Source organism: Phocoena sinus, chromosome 17 (assembly GCF_008692025.1).
Source record: "Phocoena sinus isolate mPhoSin1 chromosome 17, mPhoSin1.pri, whole genome shotgun sequence".
NCBI lineage: Eukaryota > Metazoa > Chordata > Mammalia > Artiodactyla > Phocoenidae > Phocoena > Phocoena sinus.
The window spans coordinates 24,833,849-24,854,251 of record NC_045779.1 but is presented as its reverse complement, the minus strand read 5'-3'; positions in this window follow the sequence as shown (position 1 = coordinate 24,854,251).

Sequence of the window (20,403 nt, the reverse complement as noted above, 5' to 3'; positions counted from 1 at the left end):
CTCTATCTATCTATCGTTTATCTATCTACACCTATCTCAAAGGCCTTCTGTTGGAAGAACTCCTTCTTGCTTGGTGGAGGTCAGTTTTTGTTCCATTCAGGCCATCAAACAATTGGATGAGACCCACCTGTATTATCTACTTAACTCAAAGTTCACCCATTTAAATGTTCATGTCAACCAAAAAATACCTTCACAGACTCATCTAGAATTATGCTTGACCAATTATCTAGGCACCATGGCACAGCCACATTGACATATAAAATTAAGCATCACTCTTTCTCTCCTAAGTATGTATATTTCCTTAACATCATCAGTCCCCTCAGTACATATTATACTCATTCTAGCCTCTTTCCCCCAGTAACAACCACTCTTCACCTGCCAATAATGTCCTCCAAATTCCCACCCCCTAGTCTAATGATTCTCAAACAGTGTTATGTATCAGAATCACCAGAAAAAAGCAAAGAATAGAGTGGCCCCAACTTGTGGAAGTAACATAAGACCTGGGTATCTTCATTTTACCAAATTCCATAGATGGTTCTGATACACACCCAAGTTTCCGAACTGAACTAGACTTTTGACTGTAGTCAAAAGTATACCCTGTCCTCAAATGCTTTCCCTATATTCCCTTCATTTGCGAAATTATACTTCCATGAACCCATCCGTATTAGTTTGCTAGGGCTTCCATAAAAAATTCCACAGGCTAGGTGTCTCAAACAACAGAAATTAATTTTCTCCACGGTTCTGGAGGCCAAGAGTTCAAGGTCAAGGTGTCTGCAGCGTTGGTTTCTCCTGAGGCCTCTCTTCTTGCCTTGTAGATAGCTGCTTTCTTGCTGTGTCTTTGCATGGTCTCTCCCCTGTGTGTGTGTGTACCTCTGGTGTCTCTTTGTGTGCCCACATTTTCTCTTTTTAAAAGGACACCAGTTAGATTGGATTAGGGTCCATCCTAAAGACCTCATTTTAACTTAATTACCTCATCAAAGCCTTATCTCCAAATACAGTCATATTTTGAGATACTGGGGTTAGAGTTTCAACATGTGAATTTGGGTGGGGGGAGCACAATTCCATGCATAACACCATCCCAATTCCAAAAGTAATTTTGCCTTTCATGAATTCCTTTACTTTAAATATGTACCACACAATTTCAAATATCCTGATGCATTACCTCAAAATTGTTTTCCAAGTGAGTTATATTTTTATGTATTTATCTGTAACTTCCGTACAGTAAGCCTTTTGAGGCTTACTGTACGGAAGTTACAGTACTTACTGTACTTTGAGCCTTTTGAGGGTGATGGCCTTGTATTCAGCTTAATCTAAAAATTGAAATATTCTCAATCCTGGATGCCTTTTGGCATTGAATTTTAAAAGTCTTTAAACTCAGGCTTCACTTCCGGAGAGTCTGACTTAATTATCAGAAATGGACATTGGTGTGTTTTAGGAGGTCTCCAGGTTATTCTAGTGTGTTCTCAACCAGAGTTGAAGGCCACTGCTACAGTGGAAAGAAGTGGGAGGAAAGCACCTTTGTTTGTTTTGTATCATGGTGTATCCCAGGGCAGTGCCAGACACTTGGTAAGTGGTAAATCAAAGGATGGAAAAAATGAATCTGGTTTTCACCATTTTTTAGCCACGTGAACTCTGTGAAAGCTTTTATTTCCCTAAATCTGTTTCCCATCTTTTTAAAATGGGGATAACAATAACTATGGTTTTGGAGAATAAATTAGATGACAAAATAAGTTATTTGGCCCAGAGTAGATGCTTGTCAACCTTTAACTACCTTCCCTTCAAGAGTTTGTGTTCTCACCTTGTTTCTGACACTGACAGAAATGCTGTGAGTGCAAGAAAAAGTACGTGTGAAATGTGTATTGAGTGAATGAATGAGATATGGAAAACTAAACGATAGTTACAGGACTGAGTGATTTAATCTGGGCCTAGAAAGTCAATCACAATGTCTCATTTTAATTGTTGGCTTTGTGGATCCCACTGCCCCACTCTGGCAGAGATAAGACAGTAAGTGTTAATCGCAGGATGTGTTGCAATCATTTACACTGTAACATTTTTGCCAGTAATACTGTAATATTTCTGCTGAATGGAAAAGAAAAGCAGTTATAATTTATGTGTATTTTCTCTCTTTAAAATTAATGTGTAGTAATTAAGAAACTGGAATGTGATCAAATGAACTCATCTGTCCCCAAACCTTACTTGCAATAATATGTTTGATTTTCAGTGAATCCCAAAGGCCTTTGAGGTTATTGTGTAGTGTGAAGACTGGTAGGGGAGGGGAGAAAGGAGGGAGGGAGAGAGAAACACACTTTTTTTTTTCTGGTGGACATGGGTTTTTTGATTTTTTAATTTTATATTGGAGTATAGATTTGCAATGTTGTGTTAGTTTCAGGTGTACAGCAAAGGGATTTAGTTGTACATATACATATATCTATTCTTTTTCAGATTCTTTTCTTATATAGGTTATTATAGAGTATTGAGTAGAGTTCCCTGTGCTATATAGAGATCCTTGTTGAGTATCTATTCTATATATAGTAGTGTACATATGTTAACCCCAAACTCCTAATTTATCTCTCTCCACCACATTTCCCCTTTGGTAATCATAAGTTTGCTTTCTAAGTCTGTGAGTCTGTTTCTGTTTTGTAAATAATTTCATTTTTATCATTTTTTTACATTCCACATGTAAGTGATATGGTTGATTTACAAATTTATATGTTTCAGGTATACAACACAGTGATTCACTATTTTTAAAGATTATACTCCATTTATAGTTATTATAAAATATTGGCTATATTTCCCTGTGCTGTAAAATATATTCTTGTAGCTTATCCATTGTATACATAGTAGTCTGTGCTTCTTAAATTATCTCTTCAGTTGTCTATGATGTGTGTATCTTTGTGTATGTGTGTATGTGCATGTATGTGTGTACACACACACACACACGTTTTGGTAACATCCTCTTCCCCATTCACCAAGTTAAATTAAACCTGGCCCAAAGGTCAGGACTTTGTGAACTGGCAAAGGATGACTTCTATTCCTGTTTTCTAATTGTTCAGCGTCTGCTTTTTTTCCTCTCTAGATATAAAACGTGGGAATCCTGATTCTTTTCTCCTTTCTTCTTCACATTTCTCAGAAAGTACACGTAAAGGGAACAAGTGAGTTTCTGCAAATCACTCTTATAAATCTGTCTGAACAAGTAAAAATAGCCTCCGGAAAATGGCTGTATTCCAAGGACCTCGCTTCAAAAGAAACTCGAGCATTCTGAGAGTCAGGGAGGGCGGTTGAAGACCAGCAGCTGTCCGTGTTAGACTGATCCAGTTCAGTAAGAGCTAAGAAGTGGAAACATAAAGAACAGATAACAAAATATGTAAAGTTTACTTGTTGAAACTTTCTCACAGGAGTCTCCTTGGATGAAAAATGATACAGGAAAATTTGTATGCAGTGCCACTATATACATTAGGCCTTAAATTTAGTCCTACTGTGGAATTTGTTTCAATATGACAAAGATAATTTAAGAACTCTTCCCGTGAGGAGAATTTTTTTCTGGATTATTTTGGCATTTTATTTAAAATTTCCACTATATATAGAAATGATTCTAGTTTGCTGGAAAATGTTTTTTTCCTATACCTGTACTCTGTGTAAACTTTCTTTCCACAGGAGAGCAAGTTGATTTTGAATTCCTCAAATGCAACTTTCACACTGGACTCATTACAGGTGCAAAATTATTTATCCTTAACCCTTGGCCTTGAAATCAGAAATAGCTGGTTCAGACGTTTATCAGACCTGAGAAAGGTAACATGAGGCATGTGCCATATATTATGGGGCAACACCCCATAATCAAATACAGTATTTCTTCAGCAAAAGATGTTTATTCAATCTAAAGTGGGTATGTGAAGACTACAAAGGGCTTCATGTTAGGTCAGGTTCACCACCAAGTGAGTCGCACCAGATTTATTTTTAAATGTTAGCTTTTCAAAGCTGTTGAGATTTGAAACCTTGGGTAATGGATTGTGAACTCTGTTTCCCCATGTCCCTTCTCAGCCGTCACTTCCTCTCAGCTGTGTCCCTCTTCGTCCATTTTCCCAAGCTGACAAGCCCAGAAATCATCTTTGCTCCTGGCCTCTGCTAGAGCCCACTTTCCTGTATCTCACGTGTTGCCCATTTACATGGCTACCCTGCTCTTAACTATCCTTCTATCGTATATCTTTGGAAAGCCTGTGCTCAAAGTGGATCAGTCTAAGCTCATAGAGCCCCAAATGGTTCTTTAAATTCTATGGTGACTAGCAGTCTTCTTTCTTTCCTCACGGGACTCCCTTAAATGTTCCAGATCTTGATTAGAATGGGACGCAAAGGTAAGGATAAAGATCTTCTGTACACAGTCCCAGCCATTACCACAACCTCTTGTTCACTTCCACCCCAGGCCTTAACATCTAGGGTTACCCAACCTTTCCCTCTTCCCTAAACACTCCATAAGCTTCCCAGCCCCCAAGCCACTGGTCGTGAAACCTCTTCCTGGAATTAACCCTCCTTCCCCACTTTTTTTTTTTTTTTTGCCAGTTTCCACTTAGACTCTTCTTTGATTCCACAGAAAATTACTTTTACCTCTCACTGAGCCTCCATCATAAATGCTTTGAACATTTTTCTATCGCAGCATGTAAAAAGTGCAATCCAATTATTTTGTTTCTTTCCCACTGGCCTTCATGAAGGCTGGGATTGGGTCTTATTCATCTTTGTATTTACACTGGGAGAAGAGAGTGCCAAATGCATTTGGGGAAAGATATGCTACACAAAATGAAGCAGGTCTTTTTTTTTAAGTGTAGGACTTCTCATTGCCTAACCCATACAAAGAGACACTTTTCCCTATAGTTTTTTATTTTTTTAAATTTATTTTACTGAAGTATGGTTGACTTGCAATGTTGTGTTAATTTCTGCTGTACAGCAAAGTGATTCAGTTATACATAGACATACATTCTTTTTCATATTCTTTTCCATTATGGTTTATCATCACAGGATATTGAATATAGTTACTGTGCTATACAGTAGGATCTTGTTGTTTATCCATTCTAGAATATATATAATAGTTTGCATCTGCTAATCCCAAACTCCCAATCCATCCCTCCCTACCCCCGTAGTTCTTATAATTTCCTGACCTTATTCTTATCATGGGTTGAACGGTGACCCCCCCAAAAGATGTCCATATCCTAATCCCTGGAACCTGGGAATGTCATATTATATGGAAAAAGTGATTTTGCAGATATAGCTAGGGAATTGGAGATGAGACCAGCCTAGATTATCAAGGTGGGTTCTAGATTGAATGACAAATTTCCTTATAAGAGATAGAAGAGGAAAAGACACACACACAGAGGAAAAGTCCGTGTGAAGACAGAGAGATTGGAGTGATGCAGCCACAAGACAAGGAATGCATAGAGACACCAGAAGTTTGAAGAAGCAAGGGAAGAGTCTTTGCTAGAACCTTTGGAGGGAGCATGTTCCAACGACACCTTGATTTCAGATTTCAGGCCTTCAGAACTGTGAGAGAAATTTCTTTTGTTATAAGGTGCCCAGTTTATGGTAATTTAGTATAGCAGCCCTAAGAAACTAACACACTCCCTTTTTCTCCTCACATGACCGGTTGTTGTTAACATGTTAGTTTTCATACAGCTCTGCATGTGTTTCTTGTATTTTCCACTCTAATCTAGGATGACCGCACCCACTTCAGATCGCTATGTCTTTTTTTCTCTTTTTTCTGATCCAGATCTTTACTTCCTGTGCCTCAGATCTGTGTATCCAACTTCCTAATGCACACTTTAGACTGGCTACCTTACAGACACTGGCTATTTAAATTGAACTCATATCTCCTTTTCTTCTACAAAACTGCTTCCCTTTCTGTACGTCCTATTTCTTGCATAGTACCAGCATCAGGAGGGCAGTTTAATTTCTGACCTTAACTCCCACATCTTGACAGTGTCACAAGTCCTTGTTGAATATACTTTATTTAACCATTTTAATCTTTTTATTATTGTTATTTTACATGTGGTCCTGTATTGTACTGTTCTTTTTACATAAAATTACATTTACCATTTTAACCATGTTTAAGTGTATAGGTCAGCAGAGTTCACTATAGTCACATTGTTGTGCACAGATCTCTAGATCTTTCCATCTTTCATCTTGTGACATTGAAACTCCCTCCCCCTCCCTCTAGCCCCTGGCAACTACCTTCCTACTTCCTGTTTCTATGATTTGGCTACTTTAGATACTTCATATAAGTAGAATCATATAGTATTTGTTCTTTTGTGCTTTATTTTTTGAAAGGAGTTTATTCTTTTAATTATAGAACAATTTTAGACAAGCTGAAATTATTGAGAAGTGGGAAGAAATAATTTACTTGCCATTGTCCTGTCATCTAAGACACTCACTATTAACTTAGTGCATTTCATTCCAGTCATTTTACTATTTTTTTTTTCATATTTTTGATCAGAATGTAAATAATTTTGTATACCCACAGATGAATGAATGAAAAAAACTCATCACTTTTCAAAATTATTGGTGTTTGTTTTTAGACATAATTTCTCACCTGTTATCAACAATCCCCTAAATTCATTTCAAAATAGTATTTGCTTTTCATCTTCACTTTGACTTCAAACACAGCCCAGACACTAAACTCATTTTCTCCCTTATGTTCTTTCCCAGTGGAGACATCATCATTAAAATAGCATGAGATGACTTATTCCCTTATGACAGCTACTCCACGTTGCCCAAACATGCTGAAGAAGGATCATTTGCAACTGTTCCTGAAATGTCATCATTCACTTTAGATTTCACAGTTGATGTTAATATGAGAAGAATAAATGACTCACATACTGCCTAGCCTACAGCTAATTAGTTTCATAATGCAGCTTAGGATCACAAAGCCAAAGTGTAAATTCTCTGCCTCCTATGACAACCCTAGAAAGTTGCATACTGGTTATCCATGACCTACTACTTGTTATCCAGGACCTACCTACCTACCACCTGCAGACATGTGGGCACATCCAGCCCCATCCAGAACTTTCATGGCTCAGAGAGATGTGGAATCCCATCAACTTCTCCCCATTCCCCACTCAACAGGTTGGTTCTAACTTTCACGTCATTGCATGGTTGCCTCAGTTGCTCTCAAATAATTTGGGTGCTGGTGCAACTCTTCCTTGAAAAATCCATGTGCCATGGTCTGATTCACACAATGTTTCCTGAGGATGACACTTGCTAAGATGCCCCAAGGAGAGGGCCCAGTGTTTCCCTACAAAAGCAAGAAGCCTGGTCTCCCTTTTGGCAGACTGGGACAGGCATCTGTTCCAGGAGTAATTTCTCTTGACTTTCAACCTTCAGAAATTCACTGCAGCACTTTCCCCCAAGAGCAGAAGGTTAATGCCAACAGGTCCAGGGGAAGTATCCATGTTCACCATTCTAGCTGGATTTTATAACATCCCATCAGCAAGCTATCTTTATAACATCAGTAGGTCCTTGTTTCTGAGACTGCAATGACACAAAAAGAAAAAGTCTGGGCACAAAGGAAATTGTTTATCTTTCTAGTTCCATTCCTAAGCCTCTAGTGGCTCTTAGCCATTATCTCGAATCCCAGATCCTGTTGAACCCACTTTTTTGGTAAACATTGGGACCTCTAGAAATCCTGTCTTTTTGCTGAGCTATTTGATGGAGAAGCAATGCCATCCTATCTCTAGATATTTCCAGACCTGGTTGAATCTGCAAATAGAGTACAACATCTGAATTTATAGTGACAATAGGTGGAAATCCCAGCACTAATCAGCATGGGGGGGTGCATGGAATAATGTGACAGAGGGCTTCTAGGAGGCAGCACTTAAAATACCAGGCATGTCAGCAAGAGGAAAGTCTGTGGCAGGTAGCAGGCCCCAGGCAGTGTTAAGGATCAAAGGCAAGACTCCTGTCTTTTAAGGGAAGAAATGTCTCACAAACAAAAGTTTGGGTCTGAGCCTCTGGGGGGTGTTAAAATGTAAGGAATGAGCCCCAAGGTGTGGCACAGAGCCTAGCATCTCAATCAGGTTGAAACACTGAGCTTGGGTTTTAAGAAATAGCCAGTTGCTCAATAATCAAAACTGGTGTGTGCTGTTGGTGGGAATGTAAATTGGTACAGCCACTATGGAGAACAGTATGGAGGTTCCTTAAAAAACTAAAAATAGAACTACCATACGACCCAGCAATCCCACTACCAAGCATATACCTGGAGAAAACCATAATTCAAAAAGACACATGCACCCCAGTGTTCACTGCAGTGCTATTTACAATAACCAGGACATGGAAACAACCTAAGTGCCCATTGACAGATGGTTGGATAAAGAAGATGTGACACAAATATACGATGAAATATTACTCAGCCATACAAAGAAATGAAATTGAGTTATTTGTAGTGAGGTAGATGGACCTAGAGTCTGTCATACAGTGAAGTAAGTCACAAAGAGAAAAACAAATATGGTATGCTAACACATATATATGGAATCTAAAAAAAAAAAAAAAAAATGATTCTAACGAGCCCAGGGGCAAGACAGGAATAAAAATGCAGGCGTAGAGAATGGACTTGAGGTCACAGGGAGGGTGTAGGGTAAGCTGGGACGAAGTGAGAGAGTAATATTGACATATATACACTACCAAATGTAAAATAGATAGCTAGTGGGAAGCATCCACGTAGCACAGGGAGATCAGCTTGGTGCTTTGTGACCACCTAGAGGGGTGGGATAGGGAGGGTGGGTGGGGAGGAGATATAGGGATATGTGTATATATATATATAGCTGATTCACTTTGTTATACAGCAGAAACTAACACACCATTGTAAAGCAATTATACTCCAATAAAGATGTTAAAAAAACAAAATAAAACAAAAAACAGTACAGAAAAAACAAACAAAACACTGGTGCGTGTTTCAGGCCCAGAAAATGTTGAGCTGATGCTGTATCCCAGGCTTGTGGCAAAAAGCAGGGTTTTTCAACTGTTATTGTACACTCAATGATTAACCTGAGGATCTTTTGAAAAATGCAGATTCCGATTCAGCAGATCTGGAATGGGTTCTTTTCATCATTACTAACAAGCTTTCAGGTGATATACATGCTGCTGATCTGTGGACCAAACTTTTTTTGCCTTATTTTTTGCTTTTGTTGATTTTTAAAAATTCTTGGAATACTTTTAGAGAAGTTGCAAATATAGTACAAAGTGTTCCTATATACTGTTCATCCCACTTCCCTAACGTCAATATCTTACATCATGGTGTACATTTGTCAAAACTAAGAAATGGACATTGGTACAATACTAGTAACTAAACTATAGACTTTGTTCAGATTTTCTCCAGTTTTTCCACTAATGTCATTTTCTGTTCCAGGATCCAATTCAGGATCCCACATTGTGTTCAGTTGTCATGTCTCCTTATTTTCCTCCAATCTGTGACAGTTTCTCAGTTTTTCCTTGCTATTCAAGACCTTGACAGTCTTGAAGAGTATTTTGTAGAATGTCCCTCAGTTTTTCTTCACATGTCTGACACTTCCTAATGATTAGACTTGGGTTATGGGTCCCTAGGAAGAAGACCACAGAGGTAAAGAGCTTCATCGTATCAGGGGGCACATGACATTAGCAAGATTTAACAAAGAGGTTGTTAAACTTGATTACATGGTTAAAGTGATACCCACCAGGTTTTTAAAATTACATTTCCCCTTTCCAGACTCTGTTCTTTGGAAGTGAGTCTAAATGTGGGCAATGGTTCTCAAATTTGAGTACTCACAAGTATCACCTGGAAGACTTGTTAAAAAATAGATGACTAGGCCCCTTTCCCATTTCTGATTCAGCAAGCCTGGGGTGAGGCCCAGGAATCTGCATTTCTAAAAGTTCCCAGGTGATGGTGATGCTGCTCATCCAGAGACCACACTTCAGAGACTTCGAGAACCACTGGTCTGGCACATTTGTCCTTCATTTCTGAGCCATACGCTTAACCAGATTTACCTGGGAGCAATTCTAAATTCATATTGTCAGGTCTGGTCCCTGGCAATTTGGATTGAGAAAATCTAGGGTGGCACACGTGAGTTGGCATTTTTACAAATGCAGGTGAAGCTTGGGAACCACTGAGGTTCATGCTACTTTACTGATGAATGTGTAACTGTGGCCTCAGGACAACGCTAAGGCAGCAGATGGGTTTCAATCAGCTCCAACTGTGGGAAGAAATGGGCAGGAGAGCCTGGGAACCCAGCAGGGTCTGAATCATCAGCCTTCTGCCTGCCTGGCTCTGACCTTGCTGTCTTTATTAGTCCCCCCAGGAAGCCTCTCTATTATTTTGATTTGTCCAAATCACATGACTGCTCAGAAGTGGACAGCACTCAACCCCAAGACCAGCCTAAAGTTAGCAATCTGCTGAAATTCTGAAACAGAATAAAGCACAACATAGCACTGTTTTCTAGTATCAAATAATTTATTTTATTGTCTATATCTTATATCCTTCAATGTTCACCCAAAAGAAATTATATGATCCTGAATATTTCAAGGGAAAACTGGTGGGGGGCAGGAGGGGAAGATTAAAAAACTAGAGAAATAAGAAAAATGTTTTTCTTACTTGAACTTAAGAAGAAAAATTAATTTATATAATTTTATTATATAATTGTACTATTATTTACTACTTATATTTAGCCTTTTATTCTATTATCAAAATTACTATATTATTATTATTATCTATATAAAGTTACATCTATCCTTGGTAAATATGATGATAACTTTTAACTGACCAAAACCAAAATCCAGTAAAATAAAAACAATAAGTTTAGATGTCATTTTGTATAATTAAATAAATTCCTTATTTTAAACATAAACTCTCCAAGATCTTTAAAAATTAGTTTCTCCCTTTACTAGTTTCCTAGGGCTACAATAATAAATCCTCACAAGCTGGTAGCTTAAAATGAGAGAAATTTATTCTCTTACGGTTTTGAAGTCCAGAAGTATGAAATTAAGGTGTTGACAGCCTTCTGGAGGCTCTGAGGAAGAATCCATGCCATGCCTCTCTCCTAGCTTACCGTGGCTGCTGGTAGCACTTGGCTCATGGCCACCCTCCAATTTCTGCCTCACTTGATCTTTACATGGCCTTTTCCTCTGTCTCTGGGTCTCAGATCTGTCTCTCCTTCTCTTATAAAGACATGTGTCATTGGATTTAGGGCACACTGTAAATCCAGGATGATCTCATCTTGAACTCCTTAGTTTAATTACATCTGCAAAGACCCTATTTTTAAACAAGTTCACATTCACAAGTACTGGGGTTTAGGACTTGGACACATCTTTTTTTTGGGGGAGGGTCATAATTCAACTCACTATACTTCCTAACCCTACTAAAAAATATTGAACAAGTGTGTGAAGAAGGGTGCCATGTTACTGCTTGCTTGTGTGTCCGTGTGCCTTATTCCATTCAGTTCTGTCTTCTGTTTACCTCCACCTACTCTTTTGAACAGTAGAAACACCCTGAGTCTCCCAAATGGTCAAGTCACCAGTCTTCTTCCCTTGTCCTTGAGCAGCACACACTGAGGTGGTGACCAAAGAGGGCTGCCTTCCTGCGTTCCATAAACACCCTGCAAAACCCAACTAATATAAGAAGAGAACCATGTAACTCTTTAGATCACTACCTTCTGTTTGCTACAACACCTAAACTGTTTGTAGTAGACTTTTCCTTTGTTGATACATTTTCCTTTAAAAAATGATTAAAGATATTTTTCTTACAATATAGTTTTAATCTAAGTGCATTAGAGGTGCATGAAAAATCTGAAGGCTAAACACCACTAAGGTCACTAAAAGGGTGGGATACTCAGAGTTATTTCTGCAGAAAGCTTTTGAATTTCACACAACCCTTAGACATTTGAGGTTAGACTCATGAAGAGGCAGACGGCAGGACAGATTTTTTATCCTGTTTCTTTCCTAATCAATGAATTCTAAACTCTTCTGTCCTCTGCCTTGAAGCATTCAAAGCAATTTTAAAAATATTTCATTTGTATTTACTAATAACTATCTGTCTCACATGACTTTTGTAAAATGAGCTTGGCTTTTTATATTAAATTTTCTATTGGCGTTATCTGTGAAATAGTTATAAGAATGTGTTTTCTTGATGAAAAAGCTGTGGTAGGCAAAACGTTATCCACCACTCTTGTATCCCAAGCAAAGAAAGCCTACGAACACAATAGTTGTTATGATCCTGAGTTTTAAATAGTTACACTTGAGACTCTAAAATGGGGGTTAGCAAACATTTTTCTATCAAGGGCCAGACAGTAAATACTTGAGGCTTTGCGAACCATGTGGTGTCGGTCACAACTACCCCACTCTGCTGTTGTAGCCTGAAAGCAGCCATAGATAAGTGGGCTGGGCTTCCCTGGTGGCGCAGTGGTTGAGGGTCTGCCTGCCGATGCAGGGGACACGGGCTCGTGCCCCGGTCCGGGAAGATCCCCACGTGCCGCGGAGCGGCTGGGCCCGTGAGCCATGGCCGCTGAGCCTGCACGTCCGGAGCCTGTGCTCTGCGACGGCAGAGGCCACAACAGTGAGAGGCCCGCGTACCACAAAACAAACAAAAACAAAACAAAAAAATAAGTGGCACTGTGTTCCAATAAATCTTCACCTATAGGTGATGGCTGGATTTAGTACATAGGTCATAGCTTGCCAACCCCTGCTCTAAAATAGCAAACGGTTCTCCATACTTTTACCATACAGAGAGATCTCCATGTGGAAACATTGGGGAATTTAGCATAATTTCAGATTCTCTTTCATAATGCTGGAAACATTTTGCATATCTCTTTCATTCACCATTATGCATCCAGTGCCTAGCATGGGGTTCTTTCATTTAGCAGGCACTCAAAAGTTCATTGAGTGAATAGCAAATGAGTGAAGCCTGAGTTTTTCTAGCATGCCAGTCTCTGCAGCATGTGCACTATGCCTTGTCCAGCTCCAGTGCAATTCAAGTCACATATATATGGAATCAAAAAAAAAAAAAAGGTTATGAAGAACCTAGGGGAAGGACAGGAATAAAGACGCAGACATTGAGAATGGACTTGAGGACACAGAGAAGGAGAAGGGTAACCTGGGATGACGTGAGAGAGTGGCATGGGCTTATATACACTACCAAATGTAAAATTGATAGCTAGTGGGAAGCAGCCTCATAGCACATGGAGATCAGATCCGTGCTTTGTGACCACCTAGAGGGGTGGGATAGGGAGGGTGGGAGGGAGGGAGATGCAAGAGGGAGGAGATATGGAGATATATGTATATGTATAGCTGATTCACTTTGTTATAAAGCAGAAACTAACACACCATTGTAAAGTAATTATCCTCCAATAAGGATGTTAAAAAAAAAAACAAAAACAAATTGCTTAGCGGAAATAACTCAAGTTCAATATTCCAAAACACTGGAAACTCTTGTATGGTGGGGCTCTCCTCTCTCCTTCTCTGCAGGAATATGATAAGCTCTGTACTTCTGTGATGGATCAATATAGTTACAATACCTTTCTGTAAAAAGAGAACCAATATTTCTATATCTTATCTGTATTACATCTATGTCAATCAAACAGTTGGCTCATTGATAGCAATGGGGAAATGGGGATGATGAGACTCTGAAGCAAAATAGGGGCCGGGTGGCAGCACTTGACTGCCAAAGCCAGGGCGTTGCAGCTACAGGGGCTTGACTTGGAGGGCATTGTGGAGACGATTAATAGAACATGGAGGCCCTAAAGGCAAAATAGATGAATAACCAATGGGGGTACTGCTTAATCCATACAATCAAAAGAAGGCAAGGATAGCTGAGCAGCAGGCTGAAGGTGGTCACCCCCATAGAAATTCATGATCCTTTGCCCAGGTCTCAGACCTCAGGCAGTTTTCAGACCCAGAAACCATCGGCTGAAGAGGTGACCAAGTCCATAGGAAGAAGTATCTTGAAATACCACGGGAAAAACATAGTATGTTAATTTCCCCCTTTTCCTCAAAAAAGACCTACGGTAATTCAGCTGAGAAAATACACACTGGGGAAAGAGGAATATAAAAATATTTTGAGGGTATTGGATCTGAATTAACATTGATTCACAGAGTTCCAAAACATCCTATTAGAGAGGAGGCATACCGGAGCCGAGTAATAAACAATATCCTGGTCAGAGTCTGGTTCTCAGTAGGTCCAGTAGGTCTGTGGACCCAGCCAGTGGTCACCTCCCCAGTCCCTGAATGTAGAATTGGGATTGATGTAGGTGGCTGTTGGAGTAGCCTCCATCTTGAATTCTTCTCATTCAAACCAAATGAGCTATCATAGTGAGAAGGTGACGTAGAATCTTTTGAAACTGCACCCCTACTCTCGAATCCCTTCTATCTCCATCCCCTTGTCAGTCCTGGCTAAGATGGTGAATCCAAAAATATTGCATTTGGAGGTGGTGATGAAGAGGAATGGTAGAAATTAATGCTGCTGTAAAGGATCTTAAGAATGCAAGGGATAGTGGTCCATATCACAGCTCCATTTGATTCACCAGTGTCACCACTGTACAAACCAAATGAATCTTGGAGAATGACTGTAGACCACAGCAAGCTCAAATAATAGCCCCAATCGTGGCTACTGTGCTAGATGTGTTACCTTTTCAAGAGCAGATTAATATGGCCTCAGGTACATGGCATGTACACAGGGATTTGGCATTTTTTTCTGTCCCAATCAGGAAAGATCAGAGACTGTTTGCAATTACATAGAACTGATAGCAATATACATTTACAGGTTTGTCTGGGGCTACATTACCTCCTGCTCTCTGTCTTAATATAATCAGATAATATACGGGCTGTCTGAATATCCTGTGCAAACTTGTGTTGATTAGGAGAGTCAGCAAGAAGTAGCTAGCATACTGGAGGTGTTGGTAAGACACAGGGATTGCAAAGTATGGGAGTTAAAGCTGGTGACAACTGAGGGAACCTCCACTGTCGTAAAGTGTTTAGTGATCCAGGTGGGTCAAGGGCAGGTGAAGGCACTTCTTCCATAAGACAAATTGCTGCATCTTACCTTTCTATGAGAAAGAAGGAAAAATAATTCCTGGTAGGATACTTTGGCCTATGATGCCAACATACCCTACATCTAGGAATGTGTTCCAGCCCATATACTGGGTGACAAGTAAATCTCCTTGCTGTGAGTGAGGCCTGGAACAGGAAGTCAGGGCTGCAATGCAAGCAACCCTGCTGCTTGGGCCAGATGATCTGGCAAACCCTATGCTGTTGGAGGGGTTAGTGATGGAAAAGATCCAGTGTGGCCCATAGATGAAGCCTGGGTGGGAGTAGCACAACACAGACCTCTGGCATTTGGGAACAAGGCCACGCCATCTGCAATGGAAATTTATACGTTTTTTGAAAAAGAGTCCCTGGTGTGTTAAGGGGGCTGAGTAGAGACAGAATTCTTGATTATAGGACACTAAGTAACCATGGGTCTGGTACTGTCCATTATGATCTGGGTTCTGTCAGACCCACAGAGTCATAAACTCAGGCAGACCCAGCAGCAATCCTACATGAGATAGAAGTTGTGCAACTGGGTTCGAGGCTAAGCAAGACCAGAAGACATGAGGTAACTGCATGAGCAGGTAGCCCAGACCATGTCACCCACCACAGGTGTACCAGCACCCACTCCTTCAGATCGTTCCTAGTACGGGGCTTGGGGGGGAAGGGGGGGAGGGGTGTCCCGTGTGACTAGCTGAAGCAGTAGGAGAAGCCTGGACATCTGTTATGGATAGGTCAGCTCAGAGTGTGGATGCAGGCTGAAAGTGAGCAGTGGTTTGATTATACTCAGGTTGGGAGGGTACTTGAAAACCAGTGGTGAGAAAAATCGTCCCAACGGACAAAGCTCAGAGTGGTGATCCTTTTACTCATTTTGTGTGGAGGGAGCAGTGCCCTGAGATGAGAATATACACATCCTCGTGGGTAGAGGGAATACAGTCTGATAGGCTGGTCAGGGGTTTGAAGGAAAAGGACTAAAAAATTGGAGACAAAGAAGTTTGGCATAAAGGAATATGGATGTACTTACAGGAAAGGGGATAATGTGTAAAGATCTTTAATACACATATTAATGGACACCAGAAAGCCTTCGTCACAGAAAAGGCAGGAATAACCAATCAGACGCATGACTAGGCCAGTGTACATTGGCCGGTCTTTGAACTGACACAGTGATCACAGGAACGGAGGGACCACAGGGGGCAGCGTTAGAGGCTGTGCCCGGGCTCTGGTCCATCGACATCTTTGAACACCTAACCTGCCAGCAATGGACACAAACGCTGAGCTCCCAAAGTGACTTCTTCGAGGAGATGATTTTCTACAGGTGATTTTCCTTATGTTGGGGGATCAATGTGCATCCAACATATGAGGCAACACAGTGGACGTTTTCTTGAAAAATCCAAGGAATTTTAACATCTTTGGTGCCTAATTTTAATCTCATTAGTACCTTCATAGATGAGTCATTTCCTGGAGTCAGCCTCACACCTATTCAATTGAGTGGGCATAACTTTACAAATTGTACACATTAATGTAAAAAAAAAAATCATAACGTTGAACTGCCTAACACAGGAAAGGAAGAAAAACAGAAACAAACTATAGTATCCTTTCCAATTCTAGTTAGGACATTAAATCAACGTTGTCTGCAAAATTGTTTAGCCTCATATTAGGTGTATAATCCTAGTTGTTCCATAAATGTTTGTTGAATAATTTTCGGCAAGACTATTGGCCTGGATAAGTGTCTTTGCGGATATTTAGATAGTGGAAATTTAACATTTTACTGGGAATTGTTAGAGAACGTTGTATTTCCTTTCCTGTCTTAAAAAGATTTTAATTAATTTCACTTTTTCTTAATAACTCTGTGTCAGAATATGGACATCAAGCACTGCCTGGAATTAACAATGATGTCCTTGGGACTGATGGTATGGGTAAGGCTGTGCTTGTCTTGTAAGTTATCCTTTAGAGACTCCTTTTCTCTAGTTGGTGTATTTACTATTATATTTCATTTCCTCTGTTCTGACTCCTTACAGATATCCATGGACATCAAAGTGTTAAAGTCAAGGTTGAAAGGAGCAGAATTCAGCCTAGATTAAGGGGGATTTACTAAGAAGATATTTGGTGTTCCCATGGCAATGATGACTATCTAAGCTTATGCGAAACTGAGCTGGCATATGGAAAAGCGTCAATAACAAATCTTTGTGTGTTTGTGTATATAACACAATCTCTTTGCTTCTTTTTATTTTATTTTTTATTTTTAATTGAAGTATAGTTGCTGTATTTCCTTCTTTTTTTCCTGATTCATTCTTTTGCTCAATATGTACATGACTTAAAATGATTGTTCTAGCCCTGACTAAGCTTAGCTTTTTGGTTCAAATGCCAAATGTCATCTCTGAAGTTTCTCTGGTTTTTAGTTCAAAGTATCAAAACTGAGAATATGATAAGCTTGCTAAACAGCTGATAAATTGGCTTTTTTTTCTAGATCATCCTTGCTCAGAGTAAGAGCTGGAGCTTCGGGGTCCTATGGCATAAACACAGCTGCCTAGGTTTACCCCTTACACATTGCTCTGTGTGTGCGGCAGTTCTTAGGGAAGGAACTAGAGAGAATTTGTAACATCCAGTTTTGATCCTAAATTAGAGATGGAAAAGTTATATCTAGTTCTGCTAAAATCTGTACCATGTTCCATTTTCATCCTGAGTTACATTTGGGAGAGCTTTCCAGCTTTGGATGGTTTGATGGGAAGATGACAGGGATTAGAGTGTCTTATTTTTTTCCCTGACTTTTCTGCACTATCTACCAGAATTGTATTAAAAACAGGTTCCAACACAATTTCAGGGAACATACTCATTCATATGATGTTACTTTTCTTTAAAGTCAGCTTAGGTAGAATGGTTGATCAGTTCCAGGGAACATGGGAATCCATTCCTTGAGAAAATTTTGAAGAATATATGAAAGAACTGGGCGAGCCATATTTACTTGCATATCATAGCCAGTAAAAATGGGAGATTTGATAGCACGGAACTTACTCTGTATGAACCCCTCCCTTCAGTTTTTCACACAGAAACAATAAATACTAATTTAGCACCTAGATACAGTTCTGTGCAAAACTGGTTGAAATTGACATAACCCCTCCTCTCATGTAATTGACCATGGATTTACATAGATAAAACATGCATGTGCCATATACTAAATGGCAAGTGATTTCAATAAATGATTTTAAACAAAAAGTCACAGTTATTTAAAAAAATGATCATTTTGCAAACATTTGCTCTAAATTTTCTGAGGATTTTCAGAATAGATCTTGTGTTCCAGTTTCTGATGACTGCTGGCATTCCTTGGCATGTGGCCACAACACTTCAATCTTTGCTCCTATTGTCACATTTTCTCCTCTTCTGTAGTTTAATATCCCTCTTCCTCTTCTTACAAGGAAAATTTCCTCTTATACAGAAATTTGTGACTATATTTAGGGTCCACCTGGATAATCCAGGGTAATCTCCCTATTTCAACATCCTTAAACTAGCCATATTTTCAGAGTCCCCTTTGGCATATAAAGTAACATTCACAGGTTCCAGGGACTAGGACGTGAGTATCTTTGGGAACAATTTTCCAACCTGTCACATCTTGCCATCATGTTTCACAATATGGATTCCATGAACCATGTTACAGTGTCTCCTCAATGTATCTTCTCTTAGAAATTTAACTTAGGTATTGAAGTATATGTAATACTATTTCCATAGAATATACTCCTACATGTACTGCACAAAGTTGTGTGTGCAATGATTTTCATTCACTAGAGCATTATTTATAATACTAAAAAAAAGGAAACAACAAAATGTCCATCAATAAGGGGACAGATAAATAAATATTAGTATTAGTATGTATAGAATTTTTAATAGTGAAAATGGTTGTATAACATTTGTGAATGTACTTAATGTCACTTAATTGTACACTTTAAAATGGTTAAAATGGTCAATTTTATGTTATATGTATTTTACCACAGTAAAAATACATAATAGAAAAAACAAACCCTATACATGTGAACATGTAAGAATGTAAGGGAAGAAATAAAGATCTGGAAGAATCCTTTAAATTGGGAGAAGAGTTTGAGGAAACCACACCAGGTGGCCATAAAACTAAGGTGAGACCTTCAACACTCTTTCAGATAAATTTCATAAGAATGTTAATTTTGAAATCATCCCAAGTAAGTAAGCAGTTATAGCAAACATATCTAAAATCTGTGTTAGATTAATTTGGGGCTTAAGCCTAGGTCTGAGGATCTCAAATTTTAATACACACATAAACCTCTCGGAATGTTTGTAAAAAATACCTACCTCTAGGTCTCATCCCAGAGGCTCTGATATCTGGGGACAGTACCTGAAAACTGTATTTTTAACAATTCTGATGCAGATGCTAAGCAGAACACATTTTGAGAATTATTTCTTTAGATTGTTGTCTCAGAAACAAAACGTCTACCTTTCTATTTTGCAGCAGTTTTCCACACATAGAGTTACAATGAATAAAACTTGTATTAGCCAGTATAGGTGAGGTCATATCAATCACAGTAACAAATTATCCACAAGCTCTCGGTGGCTTACACATTTGGAGTTCTAACTCATAGTACATATTCAGTGTTGTGGTGGAGTTGGGGAAGCTTCTGTGTGGGGGGAGAAGGGGGACAAGAAATGGGGGCATAAGGTATCTGCCCCTCTTAATTTCTCCAGGGCCCAGGCCAAAGGAGGTTCAACTATCTTATAGTTGGGCCATCTGAAGTTTGTGTTCTCAGTCAGCAAGGTAGAGAAAGACACGCTGGGCTTTTCATTGCCTCAGCCTGGAAGTGACACACACAGTTTCACTCATCTTATGGGCTCCAAATTGAATACACAATTTATATTACACAATTTATTTATATTTTTTGTTTATTGTCTGTTCCCACAAACTAGAATGTAAGATCTTCAAAGAAAGGATTTCTTGCCTCTTCTGTTTTACAGAATCCAATGTTTGTTACATAATGTTTGCTCAATAAGTATTTATCATTTGAATGAATACACTCAATAGAGGATTGTTAAACAATATGGAGGGTGAGGTTCTAACAAAAGGAACTGAATACCACATTATCAGGTAGTTCTTAAATAATATGAGACTTCAAATTCCTGTATAATATCAAATGGAAGAAGAATTTTGACCAAAAGTGTTTAATAAAGATGCCTATAGTAAATTAAAAATCTACTAGAATAAAAAGGCTGAAAATTATAGGAGAACAGAAGGAAAATTTGGTGACCAACATTATCTCTGTCACGGGACAGACTGTAAATAATTTTGGTAGAAGGCCCAACTTGGTAGATGTGTAAATTCTGAGATGTATGCTTCCCAATGATTATATACTATGGTATTGCACT